Raw genomic sequence first — 22,038 nt, forward strand, 5'->3', positions numbered from 1 at the left:
TTTTCCCTCACTTAAAATTTGTCGGGCTTCCTTCGCTATCTGGTATACTGTTTCCTCTTTATCATCTCCTGATGCAAGATCGTCGACATACAAATCCGAATCCAGCATTTCGCAAGCCTTCGGATATTCCGTTTGATATGCCTTCAAGTGGTGTTTAATTGTTGCCGATAATTGAAAAGGGCTTGAGCTGACGCCGAACATAACTCTAGTAAGTCTGTACTCAATAAGTTCAGCTTCGCATAAATTTTTACAAATAGGGTCAGTCACCCATAAAAATCTTGTAAAATCTCTATCAGCAGGTGCAAATGATATTTACAGGTACGCTTTTTCAATGTCCGCTATGATCGCGATTCGTTTTGTTCTGAATTTCAGGAGAATTTCATAAATATCTGGATTTAAATTTGGAAGCTCTTGCAAACATTCGTTTAGGGATACCTCTCCCCTTTCCTTAGATGAGGCGTCAAAAACCACTCTCACTTTTTACCTCTCCGTGTGACGTAGTCCAGGAGAGGTTCTGTAACGGCCGTGTCTGTCTGTGTGTCTGTCTGTCTGTGTGTGTGTCTGTCTGTCCGTTGTTACACCCACGTGACCGCGTTCGCAGTTTGCGTATCGGAGCAAACGTGTTCGCCATTTCCGAACTGCTTTCACAGTCACGGAAATGGCTCCTCTACTTGAGTTCTCACACCACCAATCTTCTGGTCTTTGTCCATACCACACGGACACTAGTCTGTTCTTACTGGCTGCTAATCACCACCATCTTCTGGTCTTCGTCCATTCCACGTGGACACCAGTCTGTACATACTGGCTTCTAATCACCACCATCTTCTGTTCTTTGTCAATCCCACATTGACACCCGTCTGCACTTACACTGCCTTCTAACACCACCATCCACTGGTCTTCCGTCTATTCCACATAGACACCAATCTGTATCATTGGCTTCTACTCCATTATCACAGTTTGGTTTTAGGATATACGCGGCGATCAGCTAGGGTTACGAGAAACGTCTAGCCTCCCTAAGGTAGGATCGCTACCAAAGGTTTCGCATTTGCGGTTTTTCCTTACTAATATAATGGAAACGAATCGTATATATACCCCAAAATTTGAAGAAAGCGGGAAGAGGGGTACCCTTCACTTTAAACGTCAATATTAGCAAAGTTTGAGAAGATAATAAGTATAACTTTATTTTAAACGATTTAACTATTATTAATGTTAATTATTGAAGATTAAAATAATTAAAAATAATTATATTTATTTAAATATTAAAGATAAACCTCTCGTGCAAAGAGAGAGATTATCATTGCCTCCTATATCTACCAAGGCCCGTGCATGCGATATATTTCCTTCATTACCTCCTATATCTATCAAGGCCCGTGCATTGTGAAATATTTCATTCATTGCATAAACATAAGCGAGATTGTTTTGGGAAAAAAATACTGCTTCCACTAATGCGTTTATACTCCTTGTTACTGTTGTATAGAGTAATCATGATAAAAGCTTAAAAAATTACGAGAGGACAGACCTTTTTTATCCTCATTCAAAAATATTTTTGGTGCTAAGACTGCTTTAAAAAATCCAAACGGTTAGGCATTGGTAAAAAAGACAAATGATATTTTTCAAATCTTATGAGATAACGCCCACCTAGTTGAAAATTGCCGTTTTTTATCCGCGGGAGCCATTCCTTATGAGAATTTCGATGCTAGTAGGTTGTCAATTAAACTACCGGTATATTATTGTTGTTGGAAATTGGATATTAAGTCAAATTAAGTGGTTGTAAAGAGCCAGCAGGTTTTTGCCACTTCTTTTTGTGAGTATTTGATTTTTATATGTAAAATGGAGGAAGATAATGTTGAGAGTAAGGATGAAATGCGGAAGCGCAAAGCGCGGGAAAGGATGAGGGCAAAAGGTCGACGTTATCATTGGATACTTAAGGTTATATAATCTTCTCGACACGGAGAGGTAATATTTTGGTTTTCCCGACTTGTGTTGTCTCTCTCTCTTCGTTGACTACTGCTTGGTGAGGGATGTAGTAGACCTCCCTGGGAGTAGATTCCTTATCTTGAATCGGTACTTTCTCTATTATGCCCGTTCTTTCGTACTATTGTATTGTTGACTGGTAGCGCTCTAAGGTTGTGGGATCTCTCTGCAACCTTTTCAAAAGCCCCAGAAGTCTCTTCTTTGACATAAAATAGTTGTTTCCTATTTCAGGGCGATTCTCCTTAAAAGGCAACCTAACTTGGTATCGGCCTTCATGTACTGCAATTGAGCTTTCGAACGCTTATGGAACGCCAATCGTGTCACATGCAACACAAATCAACGCGTTAAAATTTAAAATCAACGCGACAAAAATTTTTTGTCGCGTTAAAATTTATAACCAACCAAATCCACGGATATTTTTGATAAAAATATTTTAACGAATCATATTACGGAAATCAGGAGGGAGTGGCAAAGGCGTGACTTTAAATTTTAACGCGATGAAATCGTCTCGTCGCGTTGATTTTCATTTTAACGCGACAAAATCGTGTCGTTCATTTTCGATGGTTTTCTATTGGCTCAACCTTTGTCCAATAACCAGAAACATTTGCCCAAAGGGAGTTGTTTAATGATCTTCACTAACATAATTGGTCCATTACCAGTTTCACGACATCAAATCTAGTATATCATTGGTCTAAATTATCGTCGCGTCAAAATATTTTCAACGCGTCAAAATCATGTAGCATGTGACACGATTGGCGAGTTTGTCGCATTAAAAATAAAATTCAACGCGACAAAAATCCGAAATCATCGCGTCAAAATCATGTAGCATGTGACACGATTGGCGAGTTTGTCGCGTTAAAAATAAAATTCAACGCGACAAAAAACCCGAAATCAACGCGACAAAAATCCGAAATCATCGCGTCAAAATATATTCAACGCGTCAAAATCATCTTGCATGTGACACGATTGGCGAGTTTGTCGCGTTATAAATGAAATTCAACGCGACAAAAATCCGAAATCATCGCGTCAAAGTATTTTCAACGCGTCAAAATCATCTTGCATGTGACACGATTGGGGAGTTTGTCGCGTTAAAAATGAAAATCAATGCGACAAAATCATGTAGCCTGTGAGACGATTGGCGAGTTATCGCGTTGAAATTCATGTCGTTCAGAGCTGAACACCGGTAATTCACCGATCCCTATTTTATAAGCAACCACGGGCTACGGTTCCTAATTCAGAGCGTTTCCGAACACACTTCTTTTTAAATCCAAGAAAAAAAAATCCCAGCAACCAACCGAAGATTGCTCAGTGCATAATCATAGGTTCAGTTGTAACTTTAAGGTTTTCTATCACTGAAGAAGAGCCCTTAAAGGTATGTAGGCATTAAAAACTACGCCTGGTCTTGCTTTTAGCCAACCAGGCATCGCAAATCGTTTGGAATAGCGATATTAACATAGCGGATTTCAGGAGGCGTATTGCCAAATAAATTCTATTATGAGACCTCAGAGAAGTTAATTACTTTATTTAATCACTGAGAATGAGGTAAATTTGTTTGTAAGAATCGCCGAATTAAAAATTATTATTTTAACAATTATAATTGAACGTTAACATTCGTGTGAGTTCAGCGCTATAATCTAAGCCTTGGCGTCAACTGCACTATAGAAGCCCGTTCAATCGGCCAATAAATGAGACCTTTGGATTATCGGCGGGAAGTTCGAACGATGGCAAAAGTAACATTTAAGTTCTATGGGAGGAGGTAGCTTTTTGGCCATATCCTCTGTCCTATTGATCCAATTGACCTGAAATTTTAATAAGACGTGTGGTTCGATGTGTTTTATTAATTTAAAAAGGATTCAAGATTTCAGAGTAGTGGGCAGATTTTATTTTTTTTTTTTGATATAAAAACTATTTTCCAAAAGTCAAAATGATGACTGAATATTTCTTCGGATCTACTGGTCCAAATGTCCTGAAATTTGAATGAGAGGTGTGGTACAATCTATTTTATTATAATGAAAAGGATCTAAGCTTATAGAATGAATAGTTTTTAAATACAAATTAATTTCCTATGTCAAAATCGTAAATTCAATATTTACAACCGGTTTCTAAGATAAAAAATACCCAATCTCATCCTACTTTTCCAAAACATGTCTTTTAGAGAATATTAGATTTAAGAAACCTAGACCTCTGGAACCAATTTTCTAAGATTTCAATCGAGACAAGGCCTTACATCTTGGCACCAATTAAGACATGGAGCCCATGAAATCCTGTTGCCCCAAAGAATGTGGCGCCATAGATTGAATCGGCAATGGCGAAAGGGACTTCAATGTATTTTCAAGCTTAAAATAATGATTGTATAATAGTGACTAAAAGTGATTTTTAGCCTGGTTTGGGTTATTATTCAAGATTCTATGATGTGATGATGTAATTGAAATTCCTGATAAAAATTAATGCATTAAAATTTAAAATATAAAGTCTACCACACAAGAAGCTTCAGAATATCAGAGGACAGCTGTGAGGGAACTTTTTTCTTCTTGGCCCTCCTTGACAACTGAGTATAATTTAAAACTATATATCCTTGTTTTTTACCAACATCAACAGGTATTATGAAATTTTCCCCAACGTTTTTCAGTTAGCTTCTAATCATGTTTATTCTAAAATATGTTATCTTTTCAATGAATACAATTTAGAACTGAAATTGATTTTTACTTGGTAGAAACACAAGGGCTCTTCTGAACCTTTCCAAAATAGGCGTGTTTTAGGCTTTAGGGACTATAATTTTGTTTAATTATAAGATTTTTAGTGTCATGCTTAAGCAATATGTTTAATAATTTATTAAAAAAAATAAAATCTGCCCACTACTCTGAAATCTTGAATCCTTTTTAAATTAATAAAACACATCGAACCACACGTCTTATTAAAATTTCAGGTCAATTGGATCAATAGGACAGAGGATATGGCCAAAAAGCTACCTCCTCCCTTAGAACTTAAATATTACTTTTGCCATCGTTCGAACTTCCCGCCGATAATCCAAAGGTCTCATTTATTGGCCGATTGAACGGGCTTCTATAGTGCAGTTGACGCCAAGGCTTAGATTATAGCGCTGAACTCACACGAATGTTAACGTTCAATTATAATTGTTAAAATAATAATTTTTAATTCGGCGATTCTTACAAACAAATTTACCTCATTTTCAGTGATTAAATTAAGTAATTAACTTTTCTGAGGTCTCATAAAAGAATTTATTTGGCAATACGCCTCCTGAAATCCATCATGTTAATATCGCTATTCCAAACGATTTGCGATGCCTGGTTGGCTAAAAGCAAGACCAGGCGTAGTTTTCAATGCCTACATACTTTTAAGGGCTCTTCTTCAGTGATAGAAAACCATAAAGTTACAACTGAACCTATAATTATGCACTGTGCAATCTTCGGTTGGTTGCTGGGATTTTTTTTTTCTTGGATTTAAAAAGAAGTGTGTTCGGAAACGCTCTGAATTAAGAACCGTAGCCCGTGGTTGCGTATAAAATAGGGATCGGTGAATTACCAGTGTTCAGCTCCGAACGACATGAATTTCAACGCGTTAACTCGCCAATCGTCTCACATGCTACATGATTTTGTCGCGTTGATTTTCATTTTTAACGCGACAAACTCCCCAATCGTGTCACATGCAAGATGATTTTGACGCGATGATTTCGGATTTTTGTCGCGTTGATTTCGGGTTTTTTGTCGCGTTGAATTTCATTTTTAACGCGACAAACTCGCCAATCGTGTCACATGCTACATGATTTTGACGCGTTGAAAATATTTTGACGCTATGATTTCGGATTTTTGTCGCGTTGATTTCGGGTTTTTTGTCGCGTTGAATTTCATTTTTAACGCGACAAACTCGCCAATCGTGTCACATGCTACATGATTTTGACGCGTTGAAAATATTTTGACGCGATGATTTCGGATTTTTGTCGCGTTGATTTCGGGTTTTTTGTCGCGTTGAATTTCATTTTTAACGCGACAAACTCCCCAATCGTGTCACATGCAAGATGATTTTGACGCGTTGAAAATATTTTGACGCGAAGATTTCGGATTTTTGTCGCGTTGAATTTCGGGTTTTTTGTCGCGTTGAATTTCATTTTTAACGCGACAAACTCGCCAATCGTGTCACATGCTACATGATTTTGACGCGATGATTTCGGATTTTTGTCGCGTTGAATTTTATTTTTAACGCGACAAACTCGCCAATCGTGTCACATGCTACATGATTTTGACCCGTTGAAAATATTTTGACGCGACGATAATTTAGACCAATGATATACTAGATTTGATGTCGTGAAACTGGTAATGGACCAATTATGTTAGTGAAGATCATTAAACAACTCCCTTTGGACAAATGTTTCTGGTTATTGGACAAAGGTTGAGCCAATAGAAAACCATCGAAAATGAACGTCACGATTTTGTCGCGTTAAAATGAAAATCAACGCGACGAGACGATTTCATCGCGTTAAAATATTTTCAACGCGTTAAAATTATTTTGTCGCGTTAAAAAAAAACAATCCGTATGCGTAAGTTTTTTACATATCTTACAAGGTATTGCTTGAGTGCCATTAATTGCTTTACTACAGTCGCAACACCGTTGAGTAAATCCAGTTGTTGCCCGAGAGGTTTTATGCGACATTATTTATTTAGTTGATAAGCACAATCAATATCGCGGGAGCGTTTGAAAAACACGACCGTACTCGCCGACTACACTAAAAAAAAAATCAATATTAGCATTTGGGTTTATTATGTCATATTTTGCTGATTTATTACTATTTTGTTCTTATAATCCTTAGTTTTAAAATAATAATTTAGAAAATTTTTGGATCTTGTGTTCATTTTACGTAGGCCTTAAATTGTTTTAATTTTATTTAAATTTCATCGGGAAAAACCCGAAGTGCGGGTTTTTCGATGCAATGGGATTGTCCTATTGGACAGAATCGTAAATCCGCCAAATTGCGGGTTTTTCGGTCGAATGGTATTGGTTTCGGTTGATTGGGATTCGGCGCAATGATAGTGAAGCTTTCATATCAAGGTATTTATCGTAATCATTTTTGTAAGGGTCCTCATCGGGAAATGCAATTGAATTTTCAATGAAATTTAAAATATGAACAAGAACTTCCGTTTTTTTTAGAATGACCCGATTCGAATGAGGCTTGTTTTGTAACTTGCCACGAAATGTACTTTGATAGATCGTGAGTGGGTTTATTGGAAACTAAATCATCGTTGTCTTCCACCTATAACAGAACAAAGTGTTTGAATGTAAAATAAAACATAAAAATGAAATAATTTACACAAACAAATGCAGTAGCTAGCTGCAGTTTGCAGGGTTCATACAACTTTTGGAAAAATATTTCCCTGAGATCTCCAGGTTTTTTCCCGTATATAGAGTTACTGTGTTCGAGATCCTCTAAATACAGGATTACTATTATTTTAACATGCTGGGCTTCCACCAAAGGTTCACGCAATTGCGCATTTTCTTATTCCTTAACGTGAATCTATAGACCAATTCGAAAAGGCCATACTTTAAGCCCAACTAGCAGTGGCCAACTAGATAATAAATTATTTTCAGGGCTCGCCAACGATGGCGCCAGCGGTAGTTTTGTCTCTTTTGACGTCTGCTCAATTTTGTTAACGGTGCAAAATTCGAATGTTAGGGTTAGCGACGCGTTTTTAGTAGCATCAACGAAGCGGTCTTCGAAAACTTTAATTTAAATTTGTGGTGAAGAAAACAATGAATTTCAATGCTGCAATTGATGGCGGATTGGTACTTCCAATTTTGGGATACCAAAAAACCTTAAAGGATGGGCCAAGCATTACGATGGAAGAAATTAAAAGATTTTACCAGTCGAAATCTACAACCTTGCAACATTACCGTAGAAGTTTTTAATTGAAGAATATATTATATCTGACTCGTTAATGAGCAAAGCGGAACTGAAAGTTACAACAATTGTTTTAAGATCTTAGTTTTGGTGTGGTCTGATTTTAAATATTTCTAGTGGAAACGACCAGGTTTTTGTGAAAGGGCTATGCTTTAAAAGTCAAAAGAAAAATGACAAGCCCTACACGATTTGTGCTGCACTGAAAATTTAAAATGCCGAAATCCTAGACGAGTATTGCGGCTGCCCTGCTGGAATTTCTGGAACCTGCAATCATGGTGTGGCCTTATTACGATTGCTAACGCTCTTGTGTGATAAAAAATACACTATCCTCCAAACGAACTCTCATGTACTGATAAACCCCAACAATGGAACCGTCCTAGGGGCAAGAAAATCCAGCCCTTTTCTGTGATAGACTTAAATGTTCAGGCTCCTAAAGAAGGCAGTAATGACATGCCAGTATTATGTAAGATGTACGAAGCTAGCTCCCGTAGCCAAGAACAAACTGAGGTGTCAGAAGCAACAAAGAATTTAATTAATGATCTCAATGCTAATGGAGTTGACGGCTGTGCAAGCATTCTACCTCCGCCTGAGGAGTATACCTGGATAGAAACTAGGATGGGATATGCCCCTGAAGGTTCAGCACTAAGCTTGCAACTATCAGCAAACGAATATGGATTTGAAGTTATCCACAACCTTCAAAACTGCGATCCCAGCCTACTATTTTGTCGTGAATACCTACCTTCAGATCGATTTCCAATCCCGACACATTCTTGTAACTCTACAGCCTGCTGTCAGAAGAATTTGAAGGGGAAATATGGTTCTTCAGAGTTGGCCGTACTTATGGTAAATTCAATAATTAGTTATATTTTTTCTTTTTTGTCAAATTAAATGAGATTCAATAAAAGGTTTAATGTGATATTTTAGAAAAATGTAGTTTCTATTGATTAAGCTTGAAATCTAGAAGAAAAATCTAGAAATGTACGTCACTTCCTCTTTCATTACGTAATTTTACTTACTGTTTATTGGTCAATTTTTTCGCAAGGGTTTATATACAAGATAAATGATTTTAAGCCTTGGATTTTTGCATGTTAGATTGTAATAATTTTGTAAAATTAAGAAACCTCTTAATTTGATTAATAATTAATAATTAAAATTAATTGGGAAATTAAATTTGAATGAAAAATAGGTGTATATCTTTTATTAATTGAGAAATAATGCACACAATTTATATTTAAATATGGAATTTGTCTTTGAAATTCACTAAGTCAATAAATTAATTACCTATGAGGAATAAACTAGTACATATGTTTAATATTATAATTTATCTCTTTTCAAAACTAATAAGGTTTTGAAAGGGTTCTTTGTAATTTAGTTAATAAATTTGTGATTGTCGATTGGTCAATATCGTAAATTAACCAATGGTGGAACCAATTGTTTTTAAACCCAATGAAACCGAAATATCAATCAATCATCTACTGAAAGAGGTATCAGCCTATTTTTTTTCAAAACAAGGTAAATAAGGATAAGATGGCTTGCTGCTTCAAACAAAATTTTTCGATTTTGTCATGATTTAATCATGAAGAGAATATTTTTTTAATTTTTGTCAAATTTAGATATTCGGTAATCGAGTTGATATGACTAAAGAACTTTTTGCCCAAGTCTATTTTAAACTTTAATCACAGATTTCGCTTACCACTTCACAAGCATAATAGACACTACTGAAGGACGCAAATCTATCTGTGATCGGTAACGGTGACCAATATAGCAATTTTCCCAATTAATCGGTTTGAAGGTCATTTGCACATTTCTATTCGTTAATTTGAAATGTTGCGAGAGAAATTTGAATCGAATATAAGTAGAAATCTCTTTCAGTAGATAACTGTTGATGTCGAAAAAATTTGTAAAAAACATCATTTAATTTACAATATGGGTTCATGATGTTAGTCAGTTTATAAGATTAAATCGTTACTTCAAGTGTCACTAGACAGTATCTACATCCAAAATCGAGAGTTATTAACTTTAAAACAATCTCCTCGTTACAGGATATCCGAGGGGAAAGTTATTATATCACTAATATGTGATAATCTGAGGAAGGCTCACTATAGCTCAGTCAACTTTTGGCAAGGCCTAATACCGTTTTGCTTGACTTGTCGCCGTCAAATACCTTTTAAAGCATAGATCATATAGTATCCACCCTCTATTTTCATTTCGCAACACATGTTGGATACGTAAACCTCGACGCCACCACGATTAGAAGCATTAAAATGCAAATACAACAACACACTGAGCTCATACATTTTTAGTAAATAACATTTCTCACTACAGCTGTTTTCGGGGCTGAAGCGACCGAAAGACGGCGATAAAGAAAAATTCTCCGGTCGGTTAAAGGGGGTAGTTTCGAGGGAACGAAATTCAAATGCAAGGCGCGTTCCTTCAACGAAAAACATTGAATTCTTACGAATACGGACGTTTTACGCAACTATAATATTGAAATTTTATACAATTAAGTAACATTTAAGATAACAAAGCACTCATTTCAAAGTCTAAACTTTAAAAATACGACGCTATGAGATGGCCAAGTAACGGGGCTTAAAACGAGGGGCGAAAAATTATTCTTAATTAATTGCCAAAAATCAAGGCTATTTCCAAGAATAGGACCCGTCTCTCGGATTTTCTTCTGGTTTGGTTTTTTTGATAGATTATGAGGCGAAAATAATTATGCCGTAAAAATATGCCGTAGAGATATATATTGCCTCAAGCACTCCAGATTCAATAAAAAGGTGGAAAATTATGAAATCAGGGTTATATTAAAGCTTGAATACCCAAGAATTTATACCGCCTTAAAGAAAATCAGTCTCTCGTGGCAATTGAATTGCTAGTATGGTTAAGCCATAAAAGAAACATTCCTATTCAATCGGCGTATACAGGCAAAGAAGCTAGAGTCCTTAATATGAAAGTAGACGGGATGTAGAAGAATGAAGTTTTTGAATTTTTCGGATGCTGGTTCCACGGGAGTAAAGTATGCTTCTCTTTAAATAGAAATAAACCTATATCGTGTGATCCGGGGAAAACTTTAATTACTAGATGGGTCCGCACAATGAAAATAATTAATAGACTGGAATCTATAAATAATATAAAATTGGCTATGATCTGGGAATTCGAGTGGAATTTAGAAAAGAAAAATAATCCCGAAATTACCGAGTTTCTTTCGAACCAGAATTTATTAACTAAAATTAAAGAGCCCTTGAATCCTAAAGATAGTTTTTTCTGAGGTCGAGTAAATACTTAGAAAACATTCCACGAAACAAGGGGTACTGGACAGATTCATTATTTAGATTTTACATCTTTATGTCCATACGTAAATAAATGTAAAAATACCGTGTTAGGTCACCCCAAAATTTTACTCGAGAATATACCCGACATATTTGAATTTGAAGTGTTGCCCCGTCTATGGAACGCCAATCGTGTCACATGCAACACAAATCAACGCGTTAAAATTTAAAATCAACGCGACAAAAAATTTTTGTCGCGTTAAAATTTATAACCAACCAAATCCACGGATATTTTTGATAAAAATATTTTAACGAATCATATTACGGAAATCAGGAGGGAGTGGCAAAGGCGTGACTTTAAATTTTAACGCGTTGAAAATATTTTAACGCGATGAAATCGTCTCGTCGCGTTGATTTTCATTTTAACGCGACAAAATCGTGTCGTTCATTTTCGATGGTTTTCTATTGGCTCAACCTTTGTCCAATAACCAGAAACATTTGCCCAAAGGGAGTTGTTTAATGATCTTCACTAACAAAATTGGTCCATTACCAGTTTCACGACATCAAATCTAGTATATCATTGGTCTAAATTATCGTCGCGTCAAAATATTTTCAACGCGTCAAAATCATGTAGCATGTGACACGATTGGCGAGTTTGTCGCGTTAAAAATGAAATTCAACGCGACAAAAAACCCGAAATCAACGCGACAAAAATCCGAAATCATCGCGTCAAAATATTTTCAACGCGTCAAAATCATGTAGCATGTGACACGATTGGCGAGTTTGTCGCGTTAAAAATGAAATTCAACGCGACAAAAAACCCGAAATCAACGCGACAAAAATCCGAAATCATCGCGTCAAAATATTTTCAACGCGTCAAAATCATGTAGCATGTGACACGATTGGCGAGTTTGTCGCGTTAAAAATGAAATTCAACGCGACAAAAAACCCGAAATCAACGCGACAAAAATCCGAAATCATAGCGTCAAAATATTTTCAACGCGTCAAAATCATGTAGCATGTGACACGATTGGCGAGTTTGTCGCGTTAAAAATGAAATTCAACGCGACAAAAAACCCGAAATCAACGCGACAAAAATCCGAAATCATCGCGTCAAAATCATCTTGCCTGTGACACGATTGGGGAGTTTGTCGCGTTAAAAATGAAAATCAACGCGACAAAATCATGTAGCATGTGAGACGATTGGCGAGTTAACGCGTTGAAATTCATGTCGTTCGGAGCTGAACACCGGTAATTCACCGATCCCTCTTTTATAAGCAACCACGGGCTACGGTTCTTAATTCAGAGCGTTTCCGAACACACTTCTTTTTAAATCCAAGAAAAAAAAATCCCAGCAACCAACCGAAGATTGCACAGTGCATAATCATAGGTTCAGTTGTAACTTTATGGTTTTCTATCACTGAAGAAGAGCCCTTAAAAGTATGTAGGCATTGAAAACTACGCCTGGTCTTGCTTTTAGCCAACCAGGCATCGCAAATCGTTTGGAATAGCGATATTAACATGGCGGATTTCAGGAGGCGTATTGCCAAATAAATTCTATTATGAGACCTCAGAAAAGTTAATTACTTTATTTAATCACTGAAAATGAGGTAAATTTGTTTGTAAGAATCGCCGAATTAAAAATTATTATTTTAACAATTATAATTGAACTAACGTGTGTGAGTTCAGCGCTATAATTTAAGCCTTGGCGTCAACTGCACTATAGAAGCCCGTTAAATCGGCCAATAAATGAAACCTTTGGATTATCGGCGGGAAGTTCGAACGATGGCAAAAGTAACATTTAAGTTCTATGGGAGGAGGTAGCTTTTTGGCCATATCCTCTGTCCTATTGATCCAATTGACCTGAAATTTTAATAAGACGTGTGGTTCGATGTGTTTTATTAATTTAAAAAGGATTCAAGATTTCAGAGTAGTGGGCAGATTTTATTTTTTTTAATAAATTATTAAACATATTGCTTAAGCATGACACTAAAAATCTTATAATTAAACAAAATTATAGTCCCTAAAGCCTAAAACACGCCTATTTTGGAAAGGTTCAGAAGAGCCCTTGTGTTTCTACCAAGTAAAAATCAATTTTAGTTCTAAATTGTATTCATTGAAAAGATTACATATTTTAGAATAAACATGATTAGAAGCTAACTGAAAAACGTTGGGGAAAATTTCATAATACCTGTTGATGTTGGTAAAAAACAAGGATATATAGTTTTAAATTATACTCAGTTGTCAAGGAGGGCCAAGAAGAAAAAAGTTCCCTCACAGCTGTCCTCTGACATTCTGAAGCTTCTTGTGTGGTAGACTTTATATTTTAAATTTTAATGCATTAATTTTTATCAGGAATTTCAATTACATCATCACATCATAGAATCTTGAATAATAACCCAAACCAGGCTAAAAATCACTTTTAGTCACTATTATACAATCATTATTTTAAGCTTGAAAATACATTGAAGTCCCTTTCGCCATTGCCGATTCAATCTATGGCGCCACATTCTTTGGGGCAACAGGATTTCATGGGCTCCATGTCTTAATTGGTGCCAAGATGTAAGGCCTTGTCTCGATTGAAATCTTAGAAAATTGGTTCCAGAGGTCTAGGTTTCTTAAATCTAATATTCTCTAAAAGACATGTTTTGGAAAAGTAGGATGAGATTGGGTATTTTTTATCTTAGAAACCGGTTGTAAATATTGAATTTACGATTTTGACATAGGAAATTAATTTGTATTTAAAAACTATTCATTCTATAAGCTTAGATCCTTTTCATTATAATAAAATAGATTGCAACACACCTCTCATTCAAATTTCAGGACATTTGGACCAGTAGATCCGAAGAAATATTCAGTCATCATTTTGACTTTCAAAAAAAAAAAAAAAATAAAATCTGCCCACTACTCTGAAATCTTGAATCCTTTTTAAATTAATAAAACACATCGAACCACACGTCATATTAAAATTTCAAGTCAATTGGATCAATAGGACAGAGGATATGGCCAAAAAGCTACCTCCTCCCATAGAACTTAAATGTTACTTTTGCCATCGTTCGAACTTCCCGCCGATAATCCAAAGGTCTCATTTATTGGCCGATTGAACGGGCTTCTATAGTGCAGTTGACGCCAAGGCTTAGATTATAGCGCTGAACTCACACGAATGTTAACGTTCAATTATAATTGTTAAAATAATAATTTTTAATTCGGCGATTCTTACAAACAAATTTACCTCATTTTCAGTGATTAAATATAGTAATTAACTTTTCTGAGGTCTCATAATAGAATTTATTTGGCAATACGCCTCCTGACATCCGCCATTCCAAACGATTTGCGATGCCTGGTTGGCTAAAAGCAAGACCAGGCGTAGTTTTCAATGCCTACATACTTTTAAGGGCTCTTCTTCAGTGATAGAAAACCATAAAGTTACAACTGAACCTATGATTATGCACTGTGCAATCTTCGGTTGGTTGCTGGGATTTTTTTTTCTTGGATTTAAAAAGAAGTGTGTTCGGAAACGCTCTGAATTAAGAACTGTAGCCCGTGGTTGCTTATAAAAGAGGGATCGGTGAATTACCAGTGTTCAGCTCCGAACGACATGAATTTCAACGCGTTAACTCGCCAATCGTCTCACATGCTACATGATTTTGTCGCGTTGATTTTCATTTTTAACGCGACAAACTCCCCAATCGTGTCACATGCAAGATGATTTTGACGCGATGATTTCGGATTTTTGTCGCGTTGATTTCGGGTTTTTTGTCGCGTTGAATTTCATTTTTAACGCGACAAACTCGCCAATCGTGTCACATGCTACATGATTTTGACGCGTTGAAAATATTTTGACGCGATGATTTCGGATTTTTGTCGCGTTGATTTCGGGTTTTTTGTCGCGTTGAATTTCATTTTTAACACGACAAACTCGCCAATCGTGTCACATGCTACATGATTTTGACGCGTTGAAAATATTTTGACGCGATGATTTCGGATTTTTGTCGCGTTGATTTCGGGTTTTTTGTCGCGTTGAATTTCATTTTTAACGCGACAAACTCGCCAATCGTGTCACATGCTACATGATTTTGACGCGTTGAAAATATTTTGACGCGACGATAATTTAGACCAATGATATACTAGATTTGATGTCGTGAAACTGGTAATGGACCAATTATGTTAGTGAAGATCATTAAACAACTCCCTTTGGGCAAATGTTTCTGGTTATTGGACAAAGGTTGAGCCAATAGAAAACCATCGAAAATGAACGACACGATTTTGTCGCGTTAAAATGAAAATCAACGCGACGAGACGATTTCATCGCGTTAAAATATTTTCAACGCGTTAAAATTTAAAGTCACGCCTTTGCCACTCCCTCCTGATTTCCGTAATATGATTCGTTAAAATATTTTTATCAAAAATATCCGTGGATTTGGTTGGTTATAAATTTTAACTTGACAAAAAATTTTTCTCGCGTTGATTTTAAATTTTAACGCGTTGATTTGTGTTGCATGTGACACGATTGGCGTTCCATAAACGACACTATCAATATCAAAAATGACTTTAATTTTCTCTTATTTATTATAGCACGAAGATGGAAAAGAAGACGAAATACTTTCGCAGCTAGACATTAGTGATGATAACGATAACAGTCACGTAGAGGTTATGCGGGAATTCCTTGGCCTGTATAAGCCAATAAAGGAAGCTACAGAAATCTTCCAGTGTTTAGAGCCTGTGGCTGCAAAGACTCTGGGAACAGTTTTGACCACGTTTGTCCAAATTCGAAAGGTTGAATGCGTCCATTTCCAAGATGTCCAAAAAAATCTTCAAAAAGATTTACAGCAACTTTCGCAAGCGTTCTCAATGACGAGAATTACATTTTGGCATCATTTTTAAAAATGAGGCAGAAGCGATATCTGTTTATTGGTACAATTTTTATTCTTTGTTATATTGCTCAAGCAAATTTTGTACAATTTTCATTCTTTCATATGTTGTGCAAGCTAATTTTGTATGTGTTTCTCTTTTAGGTAACTACGTCAATCCAGAATTTTGCGTCCCAAGCTATGAAAAGGTCTTGCATCTTCTCAATCGCGAACTCCAAGAACTGAAAGATGAGGAGCCTGTTGATGTCGAAGTTGACCCCGGAAACTTCCTCTTTCCATCCAGTTGGTGGCACAATCCAGCCTTCAACAGCGGCATCGATAGCAACGCCTTCAGCGGAAGGAAGTATTACCACCGAAAGTGGATAAAAAAGTATCATGGCTCCGTTGGATGTTTGGAGAGCCAAGGAAGCAATAATGCCAAAGTTGGCGAAGCTCGCCAAGAGGTACAGACTGTTAAAAAAGTCTTTGCGCGTTGCGTTTTTCGCACATATTTTACAATATTTCAAAAACTATTCAAGCTAGCGCTCTGGAATAAAGTGCGTTATAAAAGTTTTGCATTTCTCTTTCATATTTTACCCGTTCCAAAATTGTCCTTTGCATACTTATACCGGAAACCGGAAATGTCAAAATTATCAACTTTGAAAATATTGGATTCTCGAGGATATAAATGCGATTTTCGGAATCCTTGGGGTCGATTCATATTTGAAAAGTGTTCACCAAATTCAATTCGGATGAATAGGTCACGAGTAATCAGCCTTTATTCAAAATCTGGCGAACTTGGTTAGATTGGCGATAATTCATAATCGAGTATCGAATCTTTGTCGTAATAATGCTTGTTAGATGTTATGACACTTTATGCATATATATATGATTGGTCTTTTGGCGCAATACTTTGAAACAAATCAGACGTTCATTAAAGGGATGGTGAAGTGGAAAATAAAGTAATTTTTCATTAATTCTTCTATAAGACCAATCTGCATCGTGAAACATCCAGGAAATAACACCGAACGATTTTTAAACGACAATTAGTTTGAAATTTCATGGATAATTTTAAATAGGGATCTCCGACCAATCGCGTAGCGCCCCGCCTTTTTATCAACAATTTTCTCTTGGCACGCTCCGTGTTGAATAAATTTATCGCGAGACTTGAAAAAATTTGCACGATGTGACAATTGTGGCGCGAGACATGGAGTGTGCCACGAGAATTTTGTTAACACAAAGGCACGGCGTTACGGGATTGGTCGGAGTTCCTTTTTTGAAATTATTCTTAAAATCTTAACCTAATTTGAATATTAAAATCAATGGGAGGTATTTCCTGAATTTTTCATTATGCATACTGGTAGAAGAATCAATAAAAAATCACTTTATTTTCCACTTCCCACTCCTTTTAAGAGAAAACTCGCGTCTTTTGAAGAGGAGAAGCGGTTTGAAAATTTTGTTATTTGGGCCATGATATCATAATATTTAGAACTCATATTAATTACGTCTAGGTCTTCAGCAAGATTCATTGCAGCCTAGAGAAAATCTCATTCGTGATGGCGTATGCGCTTCACGAGATCCCTTCAAATAGACATATTCGACTATTCCAAATAAGAAACAACTTCAGAGGAGAGGGCTTCTATGCTAGGAATGTTTGCTACGCGATTGAGCTTCGCTAAACGGAGCCTGAGGTTGGCTATAGCCTCCCGCGTTTAGCGCAAATGTGAGGCCAGGGATAGATTTAATTTTAGAAGTGGGAATAGAGAATAGAGTAATCTAGGAACGCGTCAAATTCCCGGACCCCCTTCCACGGAAAGGAGGGGTATGAAAGAAGAGGCGTGTCAAAGCGAGAAAGGTAAAAAGGAATAACGTATTTTTTTGCCGATCCCGTCAGTAACGTCATAAAAACCTAGTTTAAGTGAGCTAATCTGACATTTAAACTTTTTATTACGGTTTGGAGGGAGGGGCTCTATACTGGGCTATGAGTCGGACTGAATTAAACGCTAACCGTTCTCGAATCCTGCTTCTAAAATTAAATCTATCTCTATTGAGGCTTAATAATAAAGCCGACCACAACCAAAGCATGGGCAAAGGCGAATTTCACAACTGACGTTCAAAGCTACCGATGGAAAAACCTAAAAATGAATGAAAAAAAATGAATGCCGGTAAGAATGATCACAACTGAAAATAACAGCTAACAGCTAAAACGAACCCGAACGGTAAACACTTGAAGTTGGCCTCTCTGCGCTGCTGGTCTGCTACTCCTTTCGTTTATTTTCTATGGCAAAAATACTAACTTTGGGATGTATTGGGATATTAGGCCATTTGTGTTTTAACTTTTTAAGACTTATTGTGTAGGAAAGAAAAAACGACCCTGTTTAAAGAAACTTTGGATAAATTTTAATATTTAGTTAAAAGTTGAAATTTTTTTATAAAATTTGGACGAAAATATTTAAATAACAAGACTTCCTTTGAAATTCAAATTGAAGAATGTTCCTGTGCTTTATTGAACTATTTTTTACAAAAAAGACAGTCACTTTCAGTTTCAATTGTTGCTTTTATTGGACATCCCCTAGTCGTTAAAGGAAGGATGAAGAGGAAAAATAAAGTGATTTTTTGATCGATTTTTCTTATTATGAGACCATTATATGCACAGTGAAACATCCAGGAAATACAGTCTCCGAATGATTTTAAAATTCAAATTAGGTTCAGATTTTAAAGATAATTTGAAGTAAGCACCACTGACTAATAGCTTAACGCCCTGCCTTCCTGTTAACAAAATTTCCGTTGCACGCTCTATATCTCGCGCCACGATAGTCACATCGCAAGCAACTTTTATTAAATCTCGCGATAAATTTAATTCGGCATGGAGCGTGCCACGAGAATTTTGTCAATAGGAAGGCAGGGCGTTACGCGATGAGTCGGAGGTCATTATTTCAAATTTTCCGTAAAATCTGAACCTAATTGGAGTTTCAAAACCATTCGGAGATATTTTCTGGATGTTTCACTATGCAGAATGGTGTTATAATTAGTAGAAGAATCGATAAAAAATTATTTGATTTTTCATTTCACCCTCCCATTAAACACATTCTTAATCGTACTATAATAGACAGACATAAACTCTAATGCAATTAGGAGGTAAAGAATTGTAATATTAAAAATAGAGATGCGCCCTGTTCGCTGGTATTTTTTTTCTCCCGTATGAGTAACCAGCCCACGTCGTGACCGGTATTAATATTAATAACCTGATAGTTATTCTTGACTAACTTAAAACATTGTTTTAGTGTATGGTTTCAGGCTCAGCAGGACAATTGTCCAACCCATACGTCCCGACTCGTTGCAAGATTTTTGGAGAACGAAGGAATTAACGCTTTGGATTGGCCCGACTTGAACCCGATTTAGCGTTTATGTCTGTCATTTAATAAAAGATTAAAAATGTGTTTAAGGGCTACGGGAGGTTAAGTAAAATATTAAGCTACAATTGAAACTGAAAGTGACAGTCTTGTTTGAAACAGATAGTTCAAGAACGCAGACGGTATTTCCTGGATGTTTCACTATGCAAAATGGTCTTATAATTAGAAGAAGAATCTATAAAAAAAATCACTTTATTGTCCTCTTCATCCTCCTTTCAAGGGCTAGGGGATGTCCAATAAAATATCAAGCAACAATTCAAGCTGAAAGTGACTGTCTTGTTTGTATAAAATAGTTCAATAAAGCACACGAGCATTCTTCAATTTGAAACTCGAAGGAAGTCTTGTTATTTTAAAATGTTCGTCCAAATTTTATAAATATTTACTATAACTAGTTATCAATAATGATATTAATAGTTATCCAAAATTTCTTTAAAAAGGCTAGTTATCTTTCCTACACAATAAAAGTCTTAAAACACAAAATGGCCTAATATCCCAATACCTCCCAAAGTTAGTATTTTTGCCATAGAAAATAAACGAAAGGATTAGCAGACCAGCAGCGCAGATAGACCAACTTCAAGTGTTTACCGTTCGGGTTCGTTTTAGCTGTTAGCTGTTATTTTCAGTTGTGATCATTCTTACCGGCATTCATTTTTTTTTCATTTAATTTTTAGGTTTTTCCATCGGTTGCTTTGAACGTCAGTTGTGAAATTCGCCTTTGCCCATGCTTTGGTTGTGGTCGGCTTTATTATTAAGCCTCAATAGAGATAGATTTAATTTTAGAAGCAGGATTCGAGAACGGTTAGTGTTTAATTCAGCCCGACTCATTGCCCAGTATAGAGCCCTCCTTCTAACGCGTGATGAAAAGTTTAAATTTTCGTATTGCTCAAATAAACTACGTTTTGCTGACGTTACTGACGGGATCGGCAAAAAATACGTTATTCCTTTTTACCTTTGTCGCTTTGACACGCCTCTTCTTTCATACCCCTCCTTTCCGTGGAAGGGGGTCCGGGAATTTGACGCGTTCCTAGATTACTCTATTCTCTATTCCCACTTCTAAAATTAAATCTATCCCTGGCCTCACATTTGCGCTAAACGCGGGAGGCTATAGCCATCCTCAGGCTCCGTTTAGCGAAGCTCAATCGCGTAGCAAACATTCCTAGCATAGAAGCCCTCTCCTCTGAAGTTGTTTCTTATTTGGAATAGTCGAATATGTCTATTTGAAGGGATCTCGTGAAGCGCATACGCCATCACGAATGAGATTTTCTCTAGGCTGCAATGAATCTTGCTGAAGACCTAGACGTAATTAATATGAGTTCTAAATATTATGATATCATGGCCCAAATAACAAAATTTTCAAACCGCTTCTCCTCTTCAAAAGACGCGAGTTTTCTCTTAAAGGGAGTGGGAAGTGGAAAATAAAGTGATTTTTTATTGATTCTTTTACCAGTATGCATAATGAAAAATTCAGGAAATACCTCCCATTGATTTTAATATTCAAATTAGGTTAAGATTTTAAGAATAATTTCAAAAAAGGAACTCCGACCAATCCCGTAACGCCATGCCTTTGCGTTAACAAAATTTTCGTGGCACACTCCATGTCTCGCGCCACAATTATCACATCGTGCAAATTTTTTCAAGTCTCGCGATAAATTTATTCAACACGGAGCGTGCCAAGAGAAAATTGTTGATAAAAAGGCGGGGCGCTACGCGATTGGTCGGAGATCCCTATTTAAAATTATCCATGAAATTTCAAACTAATTGTCGTTTAAAAATCGTTCGGTGTTATTTCCTGGATGTTTCACGATGCAGATTGGTCTTATAGAAGAATTAATGAAAAATTACTTTATTTTCCACTTCACCATCCCTTTAATGAACGTCTGATTTGTTTCAAAGTATTGCGCCAAAAGACCAATCATATATATATGCATAAAGTGTCATAACATCTAACAAGCATTATTACGACAAAGATTCGATACTCGATTATGAATTATCGCCAATCTAACCAAGTTTGCCAGATTTTGAATAAAGGCTGATTACTCGTGACCTATTCATCCGAATTGAATTTGGTGAACACTTTTCAAATATGAATCGACCCCAAGGATTCCGAAAATCGCATTTATATCCTCGAGAATCCAATATTTTCAAAGTTGATAATTTTGACATTTCCGGTTTCCGGTATAAGTATGCAAAGGACAACTTTGGAACGGGTAAAATATGAAACAGAAATGCAAAACTTTTATAACGCACTTTATTCCAGAGCGCTAGCTTGAATAGTTTTTGAAATATTGTAAAATATGTGCGAAAAATGCAACGCGCAAAGACTTTTTTAACAGTCTGTACAGTCCCGAAAAAAGGTTTCTGGACATTTTCATTTGGCTGCCATTTTGTTCCTTTTTGAGCTAGAGTAACAAAATAGGACTTTCTAAATAGGTTGGCTTCTCAAGATTATTCTAAAATTAAAAATGACACTATGGCACTAATAGGGCGTTAGCCAAAGCGGAAATAGTAAAGCCCCCCGAAATGACGTTACGCAATAATGCTTCAAATGGATCAACAATGCTATCGTTGCACGCGACTTGTCACGTCAATTCCAAAACTGTTTTCAAATTGTCAATCGG

At 36.3% G+C, this 22,038-nt stretch overlaps 1 long non-coding RNA gene across 1 annotated transcript; it reads right to left on the reverse strand.

Annotated features, from left to right (window-relative positions):
- Positions 1 to 4,514: 4,514 nt before the first annotated feature.
- Positions 4,515 to 4,939, reverse strand: LOC149685489 (uncharacterized). The gene is made up of 3 exons (XR_016384075.1): positions 4,831 to 4,939; positions 4,681 to 4,743; positions 4,515 to 4,625 (listed from the first exon to the last, which is right to left on the reverse strand). It is a non-coding gene; the product is annotated as an uncharacterized LOC149685489 (long non-coding RNA).
- Between the last annotated feature and the right edge of the window lie 17,099 nt (positions 4,940 to 22,038).

The sequence above is a fragment of the Phalangium opilio genome, unplaced genomic scaffold, assembly GCF_054372755.1.
Source record: "Phalangium opilio isolate 3A_F unplaced genomic scaffold, DU_Popi_V2 ptg000032l_1, whole genome shotgun sequence".
Classification (NCBI taxonomy): Eukaryota; Metazoa; Arthropoda; class Arachnida; order Opiliones; family Phalangiidae; genus Phalangium; species Phalangium opilio.